The following is a 20,938-nucleotide window of genomic DNA, read 5'->3' on the forward strand; positions in this document are numbered from 1 at the left end:
CGTCTGAAGTTTGCCAATGAACATCTGAATGATTCAGAGGAGAACTGGGTGAAAGTGTTGTGGTCAGATGAGACCAAAATCGAGCTCTTTGGCATCAACTCAACTCGCCGTGTTTGGAGGAGGAGGAATGCTGCCTATGACCCCAAGAACACCATCCCCACCGTCAAACATGGGAGGTGGAAACAATATGCTTTGGGGGTGTTTTTCTGCTAAGGGGACAGGACAACTTCACCGCATCAAAGGGACGATGGACGGGGCTGTGTACCGTCAAATCTTGGGTGAGACCCTCCTTCCCTCAGCCAGGGCATTGAAAATGGGTCGTGGATGGGTATTCCAGCATGACAATGACCCAAAACACACGGCCAAGGCAACAAAGGAGTGGCTCAAGAAGAAGCACATTAAGGTCCTGGAGTGGCCTAGCCAGTCTCCAGACCTTAATCCCATAGAAAATCTGTGGAGGGAGCTGAAGGTTCGAGTTGCCAAACGTCAGCCTCAAAACCTTAATGACTTGGAGAAGATCTGCAAAGAGGAGTGGGACAAAATCCCTCCTGAGATGTGTGCAAACCTGGTGGCCAGCTACAAGAAACATCTGACCTCTGTGATTGCCAACAAGGGTTTTGCCACCAAGTACTAAGTCATGTTTAGCAGAGGGGTCAAATACTTATTCCCCTCATTCAAATGCAAATCAATTTATAACATTTTTGACATGCGTTTTTCTGGATTTTGTTGTTGTTATTCTGTCTCTCACTGTTCAAATAAACCTACCATTAAAATTATAGACTGATCATTTCTTTGTCAGTGGGCAAACGTACAGAATCAGCAGGGGATCAAATACTTTTTTCCCTCACTGTAGGATATGGAAACAGATTAGGTATTTTCTTAACATACCCACTGTATACATTGACAGCCCAATTTGCCTGAATCATGCTTTCCACCCTGCATTGGATGATATGGCGTTTTCACAGTGGAGGGAGAAGGGGCTCACAACAATCAGTAACTTACCCATTGATGGTTATTTAGCTTCATTTCAACAATTACAGGGTAAGTTTAACATGCCAGCAACACATTTATTCAGATACCTCCAAATCAGGAATGTCTTAAGGACAGACATCCCACAGTATGGCATTAAGCCAAAGAATCCTACATTAGATAGCCTTATCCTTGTCAAACCTCATTCAAAAGGGTCAGTCTCTAGACTTTATGATGTGCTACAGGGGACTTTGACCCACTTATTTTGGACATGTCGTAAGTTACATGCTTACTGGGCTCTCATTTCAACACTACAATGAATGTCAATGTTTGTATCTCCGTCTTCTTTTTTTATTGGAAAATAATGCATTTAATTATAAAAAAAATATACATTAAAAAAACATCCCCACAGCATGATGCTGCCACCACTATGCTTCACCGTAGGGATAGTGCCAGGTTTCCTCCAGACGTGACGCTTGGCATTCAGGCCAAAGAGTTCAATCTTGGTTTCATCAGACCAGAGAATCTTGTTTCTCATGGTCTGAGAGTCCTTTAGGTGCATTTTGGTAAACTCCAAGTGGGCTGTCATGTGCCTTTTACTGAGGAGTGGCTTCCGTCTAGCCACTCTACCATAAAGGCCTGATTGGTGGAGTGCTGCAGAGATGGTTGTCCTTCTGGAAGGTTCTTCTATCTCCACAAAGGAGCTCTGTCAGAGTATACATCGGGTTCTTGGTCACCTCCCTGACCAAGGCCCTTCTCCCCCGATTGCTCAGTTTGGCCTGGGGGCCAGCTCTAGGAAGAGTCTTGGTGGTTCTAAACTTCTTCCATTTAAGAATGATAGAGGCCACTGTGTTCTTGGGGACCTTCAATGCTGCAGACATGTTTTGGTTCCCTTCCCCAGATCTGTGCCAACACAATCCTGTCTCGGAGCTCTACGGACAATTCCTTCGACATGCACTGTCAACTGTGGGACCTTATATTGACAGGTGTGTGCCTTTTCAAATAATGTCCAATCAATTGAATTTACCACAGGTGGACCCCAATCAAGTTGTAGAAACATCTCAAGGATGATCAATGGAAACAGGATGCAACTGAGCTCAATTTCGAGTCTCATAGCAAAGGGTCTGAATACTTATGTAAATAAGGTAACCCTGTTTTCGCTTGGGGGTATTGATGAGGATTATTATTTTCATCCATTTTAGAATAAGTCTGTCACGTAACAAAATGTGGAAAAAGTCAAGGGGTCTGAATACTTTCCGAATGCACTGTACAAATACCTATACAGGACATACAGATCAGAATGTATATAGATCCCAGACACTAAGTGAGTTGCAACACAATAGTATATGAAGCAAAACCGCTATGTATGTACAGATAATGATGGGATTACAGATCTCCAAGTAATCCATAGGACAGTATAAGGAGTGGGCTACTATAGAAATCAACGTATGTATTTATAGTCTGCATTCAATCACAGTCATTGAGAGAATATCTGCTCGGTCAGCAGTCTGTTCTGAGGAGAGAATCGTAAATAACCCATTAGCAATAAGTAACTCCTAATTAAGGTGTCTACAGGAGCTCGTACAAGGCTGCAGCATTGTCAGAACATCCTAGGACAGTCTAACACATCCACATCAAACGGGCCCAGAGAATGGGTCACGGGAAGCTATGGCCCCAAATGAGGATCTAATTAATTTTAGTTAAAAAAGGAACGAGGATGCGGCAGACATCCTTTTCCCATCCTGCCCGTCACTGGCTCATTAGAGCCTCATTAGCTAGGACAGGTGCAGCCGCCCCAAAAGAGCCCACTCTACCCTCCACGTCGTCCTACTGATGTGCGCTGCTTTTGTCCAATCAAAGAGCTCCAATTCAGCTTTGTGGGTGGGGGCATGCTTTGAGCTGTGTATTGGTGGTGTTAAAGCTTTGGAGTGAAAGGGGAAAGAGGATTACACAAAATAGCCTTTTTTTCTGCTGTCAATGTATTACTGTGTTGCGGTAACACAATCAGAGAAGGACAATACCTTTCTTTAGCGTTCATACACTGAACACGTCCTCAGCGGTGTCTGGTATTCAGTGTGAAGTGTCCAACTCATCTACCCATACATGTTGGGTCATTCTGTGTCTCTGAAATGTAAATGGTTTGTCTTCACTGTTCTGTTAACATCAGTAAGAAAAGACTGCTAAATGACATTATCCAATTCTCATTTCTACTGTAGCTTTTGTTGATGAATCCTGGCTATATTTTAGTGTCCAAAACTTCCTGCAATTACAAAGTCTTCAAAATGTAATTTTCAATATACATTCAGATTAGTTTTGCTCATGTATTTTTCAACAATGTTTTTATCAACTATTTGACAAGTCGTTCTCAGGTCCACAACAAAAATGAAAAAAAAAAAAACATTAAATAATGTTGTTTATTATGTACACAAGAAAACGAGTGAAAAGCACAAATGTAGCTAAACATACATTCAAAACTCTTTAACCCTAACCCTAAAAAAAATTAACAAAAGCCAACCAAAAAAGGAATACCTGTATCCCACTTACAGTAGCCTACATTTGGTTATTTTTGCAAACAAGTGCTTTTTGTATGCTTTGGCATTTAACTCATTATCATCAGGGTTCGTACAGACAGTGGCAAATCAAATTCAAGGACTTTCAAGTACCTTTTCCAGTAGTAATATTTATTTTCAAAGACCATCAATTTGTAATAGTTCCTATCATGCAATTGTTTCTAGTCGCCAACAGATGGCAGTATATAGTCACAACCTCGTGAAAAAAACCATCTAACTTACTATTCATCACTACCTTACAAATTCTATGTGTTTCACTACTTATTTACTACACACATGAGTGGTAAGTCAGGACTGATGTTGACTGATTACCTTATATGAACTGTAACTCAGTAAAATCTTTGAAATAGTTGTGTTTATAGTTTTGTTCAGTTTACATAATATTAAATTGTCTGTATACTTAAATTGTCTTAACATTTCACAAAATGTTAGGTCCCACAGGCTGTCCCAACACATAATGACATGAAAGTGTCTTCTAACAGTGTAAAAGGCCCTTAGTTGACTCTAAAATGTTGTATTCTATACCCATTTGAAGAGAAACACGTTATCAATGTGTTTGAAAATATTAAAGACTCTCTCAGGGGACCCTATTTAAATTTTAGGGGATCCCACATGAGTCCCGGACCCCAAGTTTGAGAACAACTGTACTCTCCCTGCTTGCTTCAATGCTTCCGCTCTCTGTGTATCTCCTTTGCCTCCTTCATTGCAGCCTGACTCACCACTGTCTGTCTCACTACTCTCTATAAAGAAAAGGTATTTTGTTATGAGAACTTATAGTAGCCCATCTTTTGATTATAACTAGCTTAATTTCAGTCAACTGCTCCTGCTGAGGTTAGGCTCCGTTCAACGTTAGCTTCTAACTTCATCCTTCTAGCCAGCTAGTTATAGCTAGCTACCTGGCTAATAGCCAGAGCCCTTGAGCTACTTAGCTAGCTAGACATCTGACTGAAATATCAGCGACTATTTGCCAGGGGGGAAGTCGAGGGATGTTAAAATAATTCCCACTGTCACCTGTGTCGCTCTGCTACTTGCCACTGTAGGTCTGGGCTGAGGTAGTTCGTTTCACTTCTCGGCCTATGTCGTGGGCAGAGTTTCCCGTTGGACAGAGTGGTGAATGAATGCACTGCTAACAAAGGCAAATCCGGGGGTAGCAGACGAACATAACGAGCATACATGAATCATTCATGATTCCACTCGTTCGCAGAGGTAGGCGTGATTAGAACTCCGATCAAGAAGCCTTCTGAGCATTGATGAACGCAATAAGTGGCTAAACGATAATTAACCAAATAAAAAGGTTGAATAAACGCTATTTCAGAAATAAAAAGCTGCGTAAACGGCGTTTACCCTCCAGTACATCCCTGGTTGGGTCTGGCAAATCCCATTCATAAACCTCAATAACCTTTTAGCTATCGATGTGACATTTGGTGGCTCCTAATCAGTGAGTTCTGTACCTGCCTGGCTGAGTGGCAGTGTGGTTTGAATGAGCGAGCTCGCCTGGCAACCAGAGCGCGAAACACGTGAAGAAATAAAACTCCAGTAGTCTGTCTGGAAATTAATTCGCAAGACCAATACATTTCTAATATTTTTCATATTAACATATTTGATAATTTTCTGTTCTTCTCATTTTAATTCAAATACTTTTCAAGTACCAACTTGAGAAAATGTCTGATTTTCAAGGTATTCCAGTACTTGAATTTCAGAGTGTCAAATTCAAGTACTTTAAGCACTTTGTGTGAACCCTGTATCATTTTCTGATATACTATAGCCATTGCTTGTTGTCCGTTCTGGAGGCCCATGATAACCCAGCCAATGGAGTAGGGGGGATAATGAGCGCTTTGTCTCAGAAGGGCCAATTAAAACCTGTGAAGAGTGAGGGTCTCCACCCTCCATCAGTACATCTCTAGTTCACCCTTTTTATAGTCTCGTCCACCAGCTGGCTTTACCTCTCAGTCAAACCCTATATGTGGTAGCGATAAGCCTGGGCATGAGGTTACTCGTTGTAGCGTGCTAGTTTAAGGCGGGGACGATGTTCATGGACTGCAGCTCCTGGAATAGCAGTTTGCAGGCGTAGGGGATCCGCAGCGAGGACACGTGACAAGAGGACTTACAGTAGTGGCACCTGGAATAGAGAGAGGGCGAGAGACAGGGGAGTGAGGGGCCTCTATATTACTGTATATCAGAGGATAGAAAAGGTGCTTAGTTCAGTCTACTGGTCTTTGCATAAACAACCCTTACAACAGAGACATACAAATGGTATCCAAGAGTTCATCTGTCTCTGGGGAAGTAGATAAACAGCCTCATTGCCAAAATCCCAAAGTATCCCTTTAAGTCAACTGGTTATGCTAATCACATTCAGAGCAGACACACACACATCAAATACTTTATTGGTTGTAAGCACAATAGAATCTGCAGCTGCAATACAAGGAAACCGAACCTTTGGTATCAACTTTGATTCTAACTACTATTCTCCGGTATTACAGATGGACCAAAAAGGACACTCACCACCAAGAGTATCCCAGCAGGCCACACACGTCCACCTTGAAGGAGTCACTGGAGATCATGAGGCGTCCAGCAGCAGCATGCTGGCCCCGTAGCCAATCAGACAGTCGCGCTCCATCTTCCCCAGACGCAGGCCTCAGTCTCTAGAGCACCCCTCCGTGGGCTGTCTGGGGTGGTTTGAATGAGCGAGCTCGCCTGGCAACCAGAGCGCGAAACACGTGAAGAAATAAAACTCAGTAGTCTGTCTGGAAATTAATTCGCAAGACCAATACATTTCTAATATTTTTCATATTAACATATTTGATAATTTTCTGTTCTTCTCATTTTAATTCAAATACTTTTCAAGTACCAACTTGAGAAAATGTCTGATTTTCAAGGTATTCCAGTACTTGAATTTCAGAGTGTCAAATTCAAGTACTTTAAGCACCTTATGTGAACCCTGTATCATTTTCTGATATACTATAGCCATTGCTTGTTGTCCGTTCTGGAGGCCCATGATAACCCAGCCAATGGAGTAGGGGGGAAATCCTGCTATGCCCTCCGACGAACCATCAAACAGGCAAAGAGTCAATACAGGACTAAGATTGAATCGTACTATACTGGCTCTGACGCTCGTTGGATGTGGCAGGGCTTGAAAACTATTACAGACTACAAAGGGAAGCACAGCCGCGAGCTGCCCAGTGACACAAGCCTACCAGAGGAGCTAAATCACTTCTATGCTTGCTTCGAGGCAAGCAACACTGAAGCATGCATGAGAGCATCAGATGTTCCGGAAGACTATGTGATCACGCTCTCCGTAGCCGATGTGAGTAAGACTTTTAAGCAGGTCAACATTCACAAGGCCACAGGGCCAGACGGATTACCAGGACGTGTACTCCGAGCATGCGCTGACCAACTGGCAAGTGTCTTCACCTGACATTTTCAACATGTGCCTGACTGAGTCTGTAATACCAACATGTTTCAAGCAGACCACCATAGTCCCTGTGCCCAAGAACACTAAGATAACCTGCCTAAATGACTACCGACCCATAGCACTCACGTCTGTAGCCATGAAGTGCTTTGAAAGGCTGGTCATGGCTCACATCAACACCATTATCCCAGAAACCCTAGACCCACTCCAATTTGCATACCGCCCCAACAGATCCACAGATGATGCAATCTCTATTGCACTCCACACTGCCCTTTCCCACCTGGACAAGAGGAACACATACGTGAGAATGCTATTCATTGACTACAGCTCAGCGTTCAACACCATAGTGCCCTAAAAGCTCATCACTAAGCTAAGGACCCTGGAACTAAACACCTCCCTCTGCAACTGGATCCTGGACTTCCTGATGGGCCGCCCCCAGGTGGTAAGGGTAGGTAACAGCACATCTGCCACGCTGATCCTCAACACGGGGGTCCCTCATGGGTACGTACTCAGTCCCCTCCTGTACTCCCTGTTCACCCATGACTGCATGGCCAGGCATGACTCCAACACCATCATTAAGTTTGCCAACGACACAACAGTGGTAGGCCTGATCACCGACAACGATGAGACAGCCTATAGGGAGGAGGTCAGAGACCTGGCCGTGTGGTGCCAGGATAACAACCTCTCCCTCAACGTGATCAAGACAAAGGAGATGATTGTGGACTACAGGAAAAAAAAGAGGACTGAGCACGCCCCCATTCTCATCGACGGGGCTGTAGTGGAACAGGTTGAGAGCTTCAAGTTCCTTGGTGTCCACATCACCAACAAACTATCATGGTCCAAACACACCAAGACAGTCGTGAAGAGGGCACGACAAAGCCTATTCCCCCTCAGGAGACTGAAAAGATTTGGCATGGGTTCTCAGATCCTCAAAGAGTTCTACAGCTGCACCATCGAGAGCATCCTGACTGGTTGCATCACCGCCTGGTATGGCAACTGCTCGGTCTCCGACCGCAAGGCACTACAGAGGGTAGTGCGTACGGCCCAGTACATCACTGGGGCCAAGCTTCCTGCCATCCAGAACCTCTATACCAGACGGTGGCAGAGGAAGGCCCTAAAAATTGTCAAAGACTCCAGCCACCCTAGTCATAGACTGTTCTCTCTGCTACCGCACGGCAAGGGGTACCGGAGCGCCAAGTCTAGGTCCAAAAGGCTTAACAGCTTCTACCCCCAAGCCATTAGACTTCTGAACAGCTAATCATTGTCCCCACCCCCACCCCCTCTTTTACGCTGCTGCTACTCTGTTTATTATTTATGCATAGTCACTTTAACTCTACCCACATGTACATATTACCTCAATTACCTCGACTAAACTGTGCCCCCGCACATTGACTCTGTACCGGTACCCCCTGTATATAGCCTCGCTACTGTTATTTTACTGCTACTCTTTAGTTATTTGTTATTTGTTATTTTTTTGTTATCTATTTTTTATTATTTTCTTAATACTGCATTGTTGGTTAAGGGTTTGTAAGTAAGCATTTCACTGTAAGGTTGTATTCGGCGCATGTGGCAAATACAATTTGATTTGATTTGAACAGGCCTACTGATTCAGTGGTTTATGTCCTTGTATTTTAAATGAGAAACATTTAGAACAGGCTAACCAGTGTGTGCATTCTCTAGCTAATCAATATCATTGATTGATCAATTAAGTACCAGAGAGAAACAAAAACACAGCATGAGTGTTGCTGTTGAGGGTAGTGTACAGTGCACCCCCTACTCCAGACCATTCCACTGAAAAGCAGTAGCCACCACTAAGGTCACAGGAAGGAAGAGCTCTGACCTCTAACCTCTGACTTTAGCACACATGATCATCCTCTCTTGCCAAACATTGCTGTGTCCTGTCCATGACAACCTCAGACAACGCTAGCCAATGATAAGGAACCACTGTCAAAAAGACGGATTAAATGTAACTGTATCTAAAACAATGTATTTGTAACAGAGACCGTAAGTACACTGACAGATCAATGGCTGGGACGTTGTTAATGCTGGTGAACAGTCCACACCTTTATATAAAATAAATACCTTTGCAACATATGACAAAGGTTTCATCGTGTATCATTCAGCGTTTTTAGGTCCATTGTAAAATCTAGTTTTCTATTCTATTCTAAACTCAGAAAACAAAAAATGTCTTAATTCCAGTTGCTACTAAGCTAGTGACTTCCTTAACAGCGGTTTCCACAGCAACAGATATCTGTTAGTGAACAATAACATTGACTGCTTAGTGTTGTCAATGGACGTGTGTTCTGGAGGCCCATGATAACCCAGCCAATGGAGTAGGGGGGATAATGAGCGCTTTGTCTCAGAAGGGCCAATTGAAACCTGTGAAGAGTGAGGGTCAACACAGCAGTCTTGTTGGGCTTCTGCTTCTGTTGGATATCAGAGAGAGCAAAGCGGAGAAAGTGAGTGAGAATTATCGAAGGATTTGGGGGCTAGGTATCAAACTATCAACTCGAAACAAAACAAAAGTTGATTCATTTTCTCTATAAGTGGTTCAGGGGCTAGGTTTCAAACTGTATCGAATCTTAACAAAACAAAAGTTAATTCATTTTCCCCATGAGTTAGAAGAAGCCATGTGAAACTTGGGATACTTTGATAAGTCTGATCTTCCACATCCAGTTCTCTAGCTAGCAGATTATATAATGGGCTAATGTGACGCTCCATTAGCCGTTACAGGATAGGTACTGTTTGGCGTAGCACAGAGAATTTTAGTCCAACCTTAACTTGCCGATACTATCTTCGTCCACATTAGCCTGTTACAATCTGCTAGCTACCAGTTCCCTTGAGTGTGACTTTGTACCCCCCAAAGCAAAGAATAGGTCATGTTGAATTGTGTGGAGGTACCGTATCGTCATTCTGGAGGGGTAGCCGTGAAGGTTCATGATGATGTCAGGGCATATGCCCGAGTCATAGAAAGGCATGTCCTCCTGAGGAACGATCAGGCCACACACAAACACACCTGTCATACACCACAGAGAGGGAGATAGAGTTAAAGAGGCCCAAGTGCAGGTACAAATTATATACTGGACATGGAGATTAAAAGGACCCACTGTAATCAATGAGGCATGCTACAGCTGCGAGTGAGTGAAGCATGCGATGCTGAAGTGTCTTTAAACATTCCAAGTTTATTTCAAGAGTTTCTATGCACATCTCTGAAGCGTTATCAATTGATAGTGGCTTGAGGATTTGATTTCTGCCTCAGTTTGCTGCTTCTGGTGGAGCATGCTAAAAACACTAACTGAAGGAAACCGTGACCCTTGCACGTCCCACACTAACAGTTACCCCCAGTGCAGCATACACACACTGCCATGCTGCTGTGGTCTGGTGGGGCCCTCTTTAGATTCACATGATGTGAAAGGCAAGGGCCCCGGGCCTCCGGTAGCTGCCTGGGACTGGAGGCCTTAAGTGTGAGTGCAAATGTTTGCCTAGGGGCCGAGGCACTCTTCCATCCCTGGCTATTGCAAACAGATTGTAGGCCCATTTGCAAATGAAAAAAGAGAGCGAGAGAAGTTAAAAGAAAGGGAGCAGGAAGTGGAGAGAGGTGCTTAGCCTGACAGTGAGACCAGGATTACACACACATGACTTTCAGTCAGTCCAGCCCAGAGAGGAAGTGGAGGGGGATCAACTCAACTCGAGAGGGGAAATCAAATCAGTGCATGTGGGAAAATTCTGTCTAACAATACACTGGAACTGTAGGACCTGTTGGTCACTAGATTGGGAATGCAAAATGATCAACCCTAAATACGCTGTGCCTAACATCACCCAAACAAATTTTCCTGTAGTTTTGTGTATACTATATGTGAGGATAACAAAATAGTTATAATTTGACATAAAATGCCTTCAGGGTAAATCCATTTGAATTCAATCACTTTTTGACAGCACCCCTTTTTGATTTGAACAAAACCTTCCATTCATATTTGTCCATAGTAGAAGTGCTCAAAAAGTAACTTTTTGGACCTGAATGACAAAACATTCAAGAGGTAAAGGGTGGTCAAAGTTGACCTATTTTGCATACCCCACCATACCATCACTGGAAAAGATCAAACGGTTGAGATTGATATCATTTAAAAAGCTTACAAGGTGGTCAAACTATTTTATAATTTAAACAAAACAAAAAACATTTTACCTTAAATAGCAATTATCTAAAAATGCGTAAACTCCCCCCCACCAAATTATATCCTATTTTACATAATCTGAGGTTTTTGTGTTGTGCCCGCCATCGGTTGATACACAACATGCTCTTGAATACAAGGTGGGTGTCATGTTATGTCTGATAAATGTACTAAAATGGGAATCAAATTGAAATGTTAACTTTCAAACGGTACCACAAAGATGGTTAGCGGTCCAGCCACCAGAGAATGTTGACTTGAATGGGAATATCTATTTTAAATAATAATGTCAATCCTCCATAGGAAACCTATTGAAATCATAGAAATATAGATAATAAACTAGACATGACCATTTAAGTTGACATTCAACGGTGGGTGGGCCCGGCGGCCATCTTTGTGGTAGTAATTAGAAGTACATTTTTCTCAATTCAATTTTAATTTCAATGGTGTACCCGCTACATTGTAGTGGTCTGAAGGGATAGATCCATTCTGTGAATTATATTTCTATGATTGAAATGACACCCACCCTGTGGAGCATGTTGTGTCTCAACCGATTGCGGGCACAACACAAAAAACTCAGATGATGTAAAATCTAAGCTACAACAGACGCAATTTTAGATAACTGATGTTAAAGGTTTAAAAAAAAAAAAAAATCTATTAAAAACCTTTTTTTCAATAAATTATCAAATAGTTTGACAACCCTTTTAAATGGTATCAAACTCAACCGTTTATCTTTTCCAGTGATGAAGACATGGATGTCTCATGGTAGGGTGGGGTATGCAAAATGGGTCAACTTTAATCCACTTTATCTCCTGGATGTTTTGGCATTCAGGTCCAAAACGTGACTTTCTGACCACTTCTTCCATGGGCAAACATGTATGGAACGTTTTGTTTAAATCAAAAGTGTTGCCGTCAATAAGTGATTGAATTCAAATGGATTTACCCTTCAACCCATTTCCCTGCAGTGACATATACCAGTAAGATGATGGCAGTATTTCTGAATGTGGTATCATAAAATAAAAATGTGTATTCCATAGGTCTACATTCTATTTCTATGGTTGTCACCTCTGCTGGCGTCACTGTTCTACAGATAGTCATGAGCAAAGTTCAGGCAAATCTGTTAGTGTTAGCCACATTAAGTGGTGCATTAGTGCCATAGACCCCTACAAGAGGGCAGCTCCTGCTAAGCCCAGTCAAACCTCTTCTCTGTCCTGGCACCCCAATGGTGGAACCAGCTTTCCCCTGAAGCTAGGACAGCAGTGTCCCTGCCCCTCTTCCAAAAACATCCGAAACCCTACCTCTTCAAAGAGTATCTTAAATAATCCTCCCTACTCGCACTTGACTTTTCCCCCCTACTAGCACTGACTTTGCTGATAGCTACTTTGAGGAAAAACGTACTTACTATGACTGAGATATGTGGTTGTCCCTCTTAGCTATCTCTGGATAAGAGCATCTGATAAATGACTAAAATGTAAATGTAAAATGTTTTGATTGGGAACAAGAGCAGTGCTTTTCTAAGGACTAAGGAGGTCCTTGCTGTGCGAGAGTGAGCCCCATCCAACAGCAGGAAGGAGAGGACAGGAAGAGAGAAAACCAAGAAAGGGCAAACGTCTAATAGGCTATACAGAGAGAAAGAGAGAGAGAGAGGATATTGGAGGGACAAACAGGAATGGAGAGAAGTGTGAGGGAGGGAAAAGGGCAGAGCAACAGACAGGAAAAAATAGACCAGAGGGCAAAGGAGAGAGACATGAAAAGAGAGAGGGAAAATGGAGAGAAGGAGCAGGCAAGATAAAGAGAGAGAGAGAGAGACTAGTTCCCATAGCAGACGTCCTCTGTGTTGTTTGTTTTGTGTGAAAGTGAATGATAAAAGAGGCATGAAATCGGCAGAGAAAGCCAAGACAACAGCGAGGGTACAGAGCCCTCCATCACCCCCTATACAGCTCCACACAGGCGGCAAGGACAATGGGCCCCCAGCACTCACAACGACACACACCAACCCCCGCCCGCCACCCCTGGCCTGCAGCTGTGTGTGTGTGTGTGTGTGTGTGTGTGTGTGTGTGTGTGTGCGCGCATGCGCTAAATCATTTACTTATTCTGCTCTTCTGACCATAACTTATGAGACTAGTCATGAACAGCTAGACGTAGGATTTAATAAATTTGCCAAAACTCAGCTAAACAATTTTTTTAAACTAATACAGAATTGCTTTTTGAAAGTGGATTCTCTGTATTACATATAACAAATAAATAGCCTGCTTCACAATAAACAAAGTCATTTGCAACACTTATACCATCCCTACAGTATATACAACAGTCCGTCACTCAGTACAAAATCCTTGTGAGGATGGCAGCAGGAAAAAAAATCCAGATAACTCTTCAGTACACCAACATGAACAACCTTAGAACACACTCCAGCATTGCTACAGTACAGCCTTACCATCAGGTTGTTGACTTGTAGCTCCATCCCGGGCCTTTCCCCAGCTCTAGCATTCCCCCTCTCCTGCTATGCCTAACCCCTTGGCGACCCCTCACTCCTGTAAGAGACAGAGGACATTGTCCCATGACTATACTGACCAGCCAGCCCCAGTAGCGACCCCGTTTAATGAAGTGAGTAAATTATGCATGGCGCCAGTTAGCTTTCCGATTAAAACATCATACAGACCCTCACTTCTAGAGGGAGGTGCAGCAGCAAAACAATGGCGGTTGTAAACACTTTTCCCAGGAGCGGCAGTGTACTGCTGGGGTGTAAGACATTTACATAGTCTGGCGCAGGACAAAGAGCCAATTAATTGAAAAGCAGAGCCCCTCAAAAGACGAGGAGAGAGGCCCTTACTGGAACTACTGGCAACACTGGGGCCTGACTCAACACACACAAACGCACACGTGCACACACACACTCATGCGCGCACACGCTCACACACAAAGTCTTGCACAGGAATCTCCCATTTCAGTTAGTAAACAGTGTGTTGTGATTACATCTGTATATTCTCCCGTCACTAAAGGTTGACATGGGGCACTGAGGCGCTGCAGTTCATGCAGACATCAGACACTTCAGGCCTGCAACAGATCAGTTGCTTTCCCGATTATAAGTATCATATGGTCCTGAGAGGGCAGATCAGGGAGGGTCAGTAGTACCGACTGCTGAACTCTCCTATCTCTGGTCTCCTGGTCTGTCTCAGGACCTTGATGAGGAAAGCATCGTCTGCGTTGGAGATCATCACCTTCTAGATGTAGGAGTCTGTGGAGCCCTTGTAACTGTAGGGAGGAGAGTGAAGCACAGGCATCAGCTAACCTGATCTGACAAGGCTGAATAAGCGAAAAAGACCTGAAAGGACTTGGTTGTTTGCTGTGATATGGTGGAAACTAAGTATTTTGCTCAAAGGTCAGAAGAGATAGTAGATGAGGAACAAACGTTATATTAATAGTTCAGGGGTTTTGGGGTTTTGCTACTTGGGAGTGGTGTTTGGGGGCAGGCAGGGGTGTATGAGTGGTGAGGGGAGGAGGCTGGCACACCCACCTGACGGGCACGTCTCTGTACTGGGGCTGTCCTGGCTGGGCACTGCCCTCCAGTGGTGTCTGGGTGACGGTGGGCATGGACTTGTTCACCAGCGCCTGCTTGTTCTCCACCTTCTCACCTGGGACACACAAACACACACAATTACTTATGCATCTCTCACATGATTTCCATATTTGCTAATTCTGTATGTATGAATGTCAAATCTCAGATATATTACACGCATAAAATAAATACATCCTTCAACACATTTCTATATGGCGATGGATATAACCAACAGGTTATAACAATAAAATGGGTGACAGTGAGGTTCTAGTAATAGAGCTTGTTGGTTCCCTTTCCAAAAATCCTGCTGGAGGGTGTTACTCACCTGGGCAGCAGATGCCGTCAGCGTCTAGGATACTGTGCCTCCAGATGGGCTTGAGTGTAGCTGCGTCCAGCATGGGACAAATCACCTTGTCAAAGGTCTGATTGGTGTAGCGCCTCAACGTGCACTTGACGTTCTTGTAGACCAGGCACCTTCCGAACCCTGGGGAGGAATGAATGGAAGAAGAGGGACAGAGTTCAGTATCGCAAATAAGTATCAGTCTGATGGCTTTAGACTGCCACTAAAAAGTGAACCAGAAGAGTGAACTCTTTGTATTTCAGTAGAGTAACAAGAGCACTAAAATGAAATCAGTGATTATGTTCAGCAGTCGGTGAGTAGGGCTGTGATGGTAATTGAATAACCGTGTAGCTGACGGTTATGGATGAAGACAGTCATGAAAATAAAATAACTGTCTTTATTCATTTTAGGCTTGATTTTTTGTTTTGTTTTACTTTGTTTTCATGTCGATAAACTTCACCTATTAGCGGGAGTGTTTACTAATGATTCTAAGGAATTGTTTTGCTAGCTAAGTCTGTCCATTAAACGTTCTACATCTCCTCCCCTTTCCAACTGATGATGTGCGGGGGTGCAGAGCGCTATAGACTATGGCACTTCACTAAGAAAATGGTTTCATACCATCATTTCCACCCTCCATGTGAGCAATGGTTTCTCTGTCCTGTTAATGTTGACAGAGCGCGCGTGCCTGAGCACATATAGAAGTACCTGGCCTGTTTCTCGCAAATGTAGGAAAGTGCCCAGCTGGGCTTCTTCTGCATTTTTTCTTCACCTCACACAGTAAGTCAACAAAGTCCGTTTTTTTTTTTACATCCATTCAAATTATAATAGTTCGTCACAGTATTTGAAAAATATTTCCTACACTCTCCCCCATCGATAATCAGCGTTGCTGATAAATAGGCTATGTATTTGTTTCTCTTTTAATGATTGTCAATTTCATCTTCACACTATAGCATAGCGGTCCCTTTCATACTTTCCTTGTCAATTTATTATCTTATAGCCTACTTTCGGAAAGCCTAAGGTAGGCCTAGGTTTTTTTATACGCTTTAAGGAAAGGATAAATATTTGCTTGTGCCTGACATATGCTGGTGGCTTTGATTGACAGGTGCTTTTACGGGGGTGTGCGTGTGTGAGTTCGCTGATTCTCTCTGTAGGCCTATATGTCCATCAAGAAAGCATCCTAAAGTAGCCTGTCTGGACTCCATCTCTTTAATAAGAATCAAACGCTCCTGTCATGATTTAATCTTGTAAAAGGCCAATTTTCAGTAGCTTAGGCTACATTATTTCTCTCATTACGGCTTCCTCTCTTTGAAGAACGGTCAAATGACCGCAGCAGGATTTGTGACATTATGCAAATATTTCGGGAAAAGTGGGAGAAAACCCATTGGACTTCGTTTGAATGGTTTTTGCATCGAAATAGAATCTGTATTAAAATAAATGATATGCAGAAAAGCCAACAGATAAAGACAAGGTAGGCATATCTTCATTTTTACTCAGTTAATGTTGGGTCAATACAAACAGACAGATCCTCTCCAAACTGGCATTTCTTAATGTGTTGATTAATAAGTAATAAACAGAATAATAATAATTAAATGACATGATAATAACGAAGTGTAATCGCTTTTATTAAGAAGCATATCCATGTAAACAAATGTACAAACAGAATTGTGACTTTAACCCCTGCAGAATACAATACAATTTGCCTGCTCAGCCCATAGACATAAATTAACGTAGATCAGTAACTCACCTCTGTCTAGAGAGGCCTTGTTGAGGATCAGAGCATCCTCTATGTCATAGCCGCTGTAGCTCATCACAGCCACTGTCCTGCAGGCAGCTTCTCAAAGTCTATCAGCTCTATGGTCCTAGTCTTCACCATGGGCTTCTGGGGGTAACCCAGCAGGTACATCAGAGTGTCTATACGCTTCCTCTGGTTGTAGCCAATCATATCTGACAGGAGCAACCATAGAAATAAAATTAGAATGGACATACCTATTCAAGTCTTTAAAACTTTCCAAAGTATTTGATTAATCAATTGTCTGAGAAATCTTTAAAAACTCATTCAGTTCAGAGCAAAGACAAAGCAAAAATAATAACACATTTTCACCAAGAAACTTTTCTCAATGTCAATGCTTGAGCCACTTAACCAAGCAGTGTCTCAGAGAATATCCTAGGGTGGCTGAGTTGTTTTAATCCTGCTTCTCCATGGGTTGGGGTTGAGCCAGGGCCAACAGGGCCAGCTCTGTGCTACAGGCAGGGGAGAGGAGCTGGGCAGGGCAGGTTATGGCATAATGGCTGCCCTCCCTGGAGGCCTTGACATTTGTCAGATGCTATTACTTCACAATCAGGCTACAAGCAACAGAGCCCTGTGATAATAGGCCCCCGCCCATACAGCCACATTTGCACATGTATAGGCCTGGCCACACAAAACAGACACGGCAGAGGATATTGGGCCAAATATAGTTCCACTCGCAGTGTTTTTGTGTAAAGATGGGGGAAGGGAGAAGGAGGGGTTGGATGGAGACAGGGAGGGGGATGGGGGTGACTGGGCGTTTGCGAATGTTAGTGGTGTCGTTTGGAGAAGTTTTGGTTACCAGGGAGCTCCTGGGTGTGCACTCTGGTCTCTCCCTCGCAGCTGAGCACACTGACCCCCTGAGCACAGCGAACAGCAGACACAATGAATTGCTAATGACACTCTTGGTGACTGGCAGGGAAAGGGCCTCCGCACACACAGGGCACAAAGGAGGGCCTACGCAAGCACCCCATGTTTGATGTCCATGCGCATACACACACTGACACACACACACACACACAAACACTCCATCACACACACACAAAATGCATTCTGACAAGAAATGTGTGTGTGTGTGTGTTCACAGCAGTACACGTTGCTCCTGTGGAGGATGTTTGATGAGTACTGATGCCTGATCTTCAAAGGTGCAGCTTAAAACAGCCACTCTTTACAGACAGTAGCAGAGGACTGGAGAGGTGTCTCACCCATGACCTGCTTGCCCATAGCACACTGGTGTGTATTCCTGAGGGACTGGTTGTGATGGGGGTAGGGGATCAAGCCAGCACAGACCCCTAGTAGTGTGAAAGGCTCAATCTCTAAGTGTGTAGTGTCCCTGACAGCAACAAAATAAAAGATAAACACACGAGCATTTAAAAAATCCACAACCTCCACCACTATGTAAACATTTTGCCCCCCTAAAAAGTACACTTGGCTGAGCTTAAAATCCCAGCTAAATTCATTGGCGGTAGTTTCTTTGTATTGAATAACGTTAGCTGTATGAGCTGATGAAATGGAACCCACCTGTATCCCTGGGTCAACTCCTTGATGTGTTTGTTTTTGACCATCGGCTGTCCTTTCTTCACAATGATGTACGGTCTGGTCTGCCAGGAGCAAGAGCACCAGTTGAATTAGTTGAAGGGGGGTGCTAGCGCGAGATGAAGGAGTGAACTAGCTTTAAAACATCTGTTGAAACCGTTTTGGGTGCAGAACCCAGGCTGAGTCATAACTTTACTCCGTGCATAGACAGTGGAGGGGTGTCATGTCCTCGCTGGTGTCCCCTACCTGCAGAGGCGTCCCCCGTCTGAGGAGATGTAGACAACGGTCGGTCAGGTTGGTGGAGAAGGACACAAACTCGTTGATAAATCCGGCCCTGCGCATCAGTCTGAAGGTGTACACCAGCCTTTGGTGGTCCCTGATCACCCCCAGGATGTTACCTGTGGACAGGATGGACACACAGAGAGAGACCAACTATAAGGCACAGAGTTTCTTACTCACAATTCTTACTGACGTGACTTTATTAGGGGTTATTTGATCAACGTACACAGAAATAATGCATAAAACTAAACATCCAGCTAACTACTGTATTTATCACAGTGTGCAGAGCCACAGACTCCAACAGGGGTTCTGTACATATTGAACGTGAGGAAATGGAGGAGCCACAGTGAACTGGCTCCATGTGTGTGTGGGAGGATTTGCGCACGCTCTGTGGCGCTTTGACACCTGCTGTTACTAATTAATTAAGCCTGGTGGCAGACAGTCAACATAATTTGACAGTTATCAGTGGCTTGAAAAACATATACACTAATTAATGGACCCAGGCCAGACTTTTTCATTGCACATTAGTAGCACTAAATTAATAGCTCATCAGACACACTGTATGAAGAACAACATATGCTGTCTGTAAACTGGACGTTCCATGTTCTTTCCCTTCATGTTTGAGGCACTGTATTGAAAATCAGAGGAAGGCTTAAGAAGAGAAGCAGTTTTTAAGGAATCAAACACAAGGGAAAAGCCACCAGTAACAATCCTGGCTTGAGAGCATACTGCTGGTTATGTGTATCAAGTGCTTATGCGTATGCCTTTGGATGTCTGGTGTGTGTGCATGTGGGCGTGCATGTGCGCCTGTGTGTGTGCGTATGTGTGGTCACCATTGAGGAAGACCAGGAAGACACTGGGGTAGGAGAGCTCTTCTCCACACAGCAGGTGGACGTCCTCCACTCCCAGGTTGAAGGCCAGCTTGATGATGGGGCCGTCCTCCATGTCTGTGGTGATGTGGGTCATCAGGGCCAGGTTCTTCACCAGACCACAGGCCTAGGACACGACAGGACACAACCACTGGTCAGAAGCTGATATACACAGGCCAAGGCAACACCATCTAGAACTGGCATTAGGGTTAGGGTTGTCCAGGACTAAAAATAAATATCATTTTATGAGCAGCAGTTCAATATTCAGACATGTTGGTTTTACACAGTAGGCGTTTTTGCATTAGTGTGCGTGTGCATGGTATATGGGGTTTATGGGGGCCATGGTGTATGTGTTTGCTCAATTATGTGTGCGTGCTTGCCAATATGTATATATGTGACTGTCTGTCTGTCCGTGTCTCGCTCTCTCTCTCTCTGACTCACCTCTCCCTCAGGGGTGTCGGAGAGGCACAACATGCCCCACTGGGAGGGCTGCAGGGAGCGGGGTCCGCTGACCTTCCTGGTCTTCTCCAACTGGGAGGAGGTCCTGGTCATCATGCCTAAAGCCGAGATGAAGGCGAGACGGGACAGCACCTGTGTCACACCCTGACGGTCCATCTTCAGGGACCAGTTCCCCTGGGGGCACAGACAGGTCAAATCCCCTTTTGCCATATGTCAATCCATTTGGATACCACATGCTCTGTCTGGCATAAGGGACCAGATCTTGATACAGCACTCACGGTGGAGATGGCGTTGACCATGCCGTTGGTGATCTGGTCCTGGCGCATGTGTTTGACTATGTCGAACTGGGCCGCTCGCTGCTTGGGGATGATCTGGTCTGATATCTTTTTCAGCTCCGAGTTGAAATTCTTAAAGAGATCCACAAACAGCAGAGACAGCAGCTAGCCAGAGGGGGAGAGAGAGTGTTAAGGCTCGCACCGAATGTAGTTCTAGCGTTCGTCTGCCGATCGTTCAGTGCGCTGTGTTTCAGGGACCACCCTGTAAAATAGGTCTCGACCAGCAAACACTACTGGTGTGTCTGAGCTCATATTTATTAAGTGTCTCTGAGAAGGAGTGCTGATCTAGGATCAGGTCCTCCCTGTCCATAACAATCTGATTAATTATGATCCAAAAGGCAAAAACGGACACAGTGGAAACATCAAAACTCAACACTGGAAGTTACAGACCGAGTCTCCGATGCAACGAACTAGATGTGAAACAACAATACTCAGAGAGATAGTCATATCCCCTGGAGCCACAGGCAAGGCAAACCCTCTGTTCTCCCAGTTCTCTTGGCTTCTGCTGCCAGCTGTTCTGTTCCTCTCCATTATCAGCTCAGAGAAAATGACCAAAGAGACAGATTTAATAACCAGGTGTGCCAACCCTGAGATAAGCCTGACCTGGCTTCTCTCCCAGGTCTCTCTTCTCTCCTTTCCTCTACCCAGTAAGGCTTTCACTATG

At 44.1% G+C, this 20,938-nt stretch overlaps 1 pseudogene; it reads right to left on the reverse strand.

Annotated features, from left to right (window-relative positions):
- Positions 1-3,394: 3,394 nt before the first annotated feature.
- Positions 3,395-20,938, reverse strand: part of LOC121577171 — a 35,233-nt pseudogene continuing 17,689 nt past the window's right edge.

This window comes from Coregonus clupeaformis, chromosome 11 (genome assembly GCF_020615455.1).
Source record: "Coregonus clupeaformis isolate EN_2021a chromosome 11, ASM2061545v1, whole genome shotgun sequence".
NCBI lineage: Eukaryota > Metazoa > Chordata > Actinopteri > Salmoniformes > Salmonidae > Coregonus > Coregonus clupeaformis.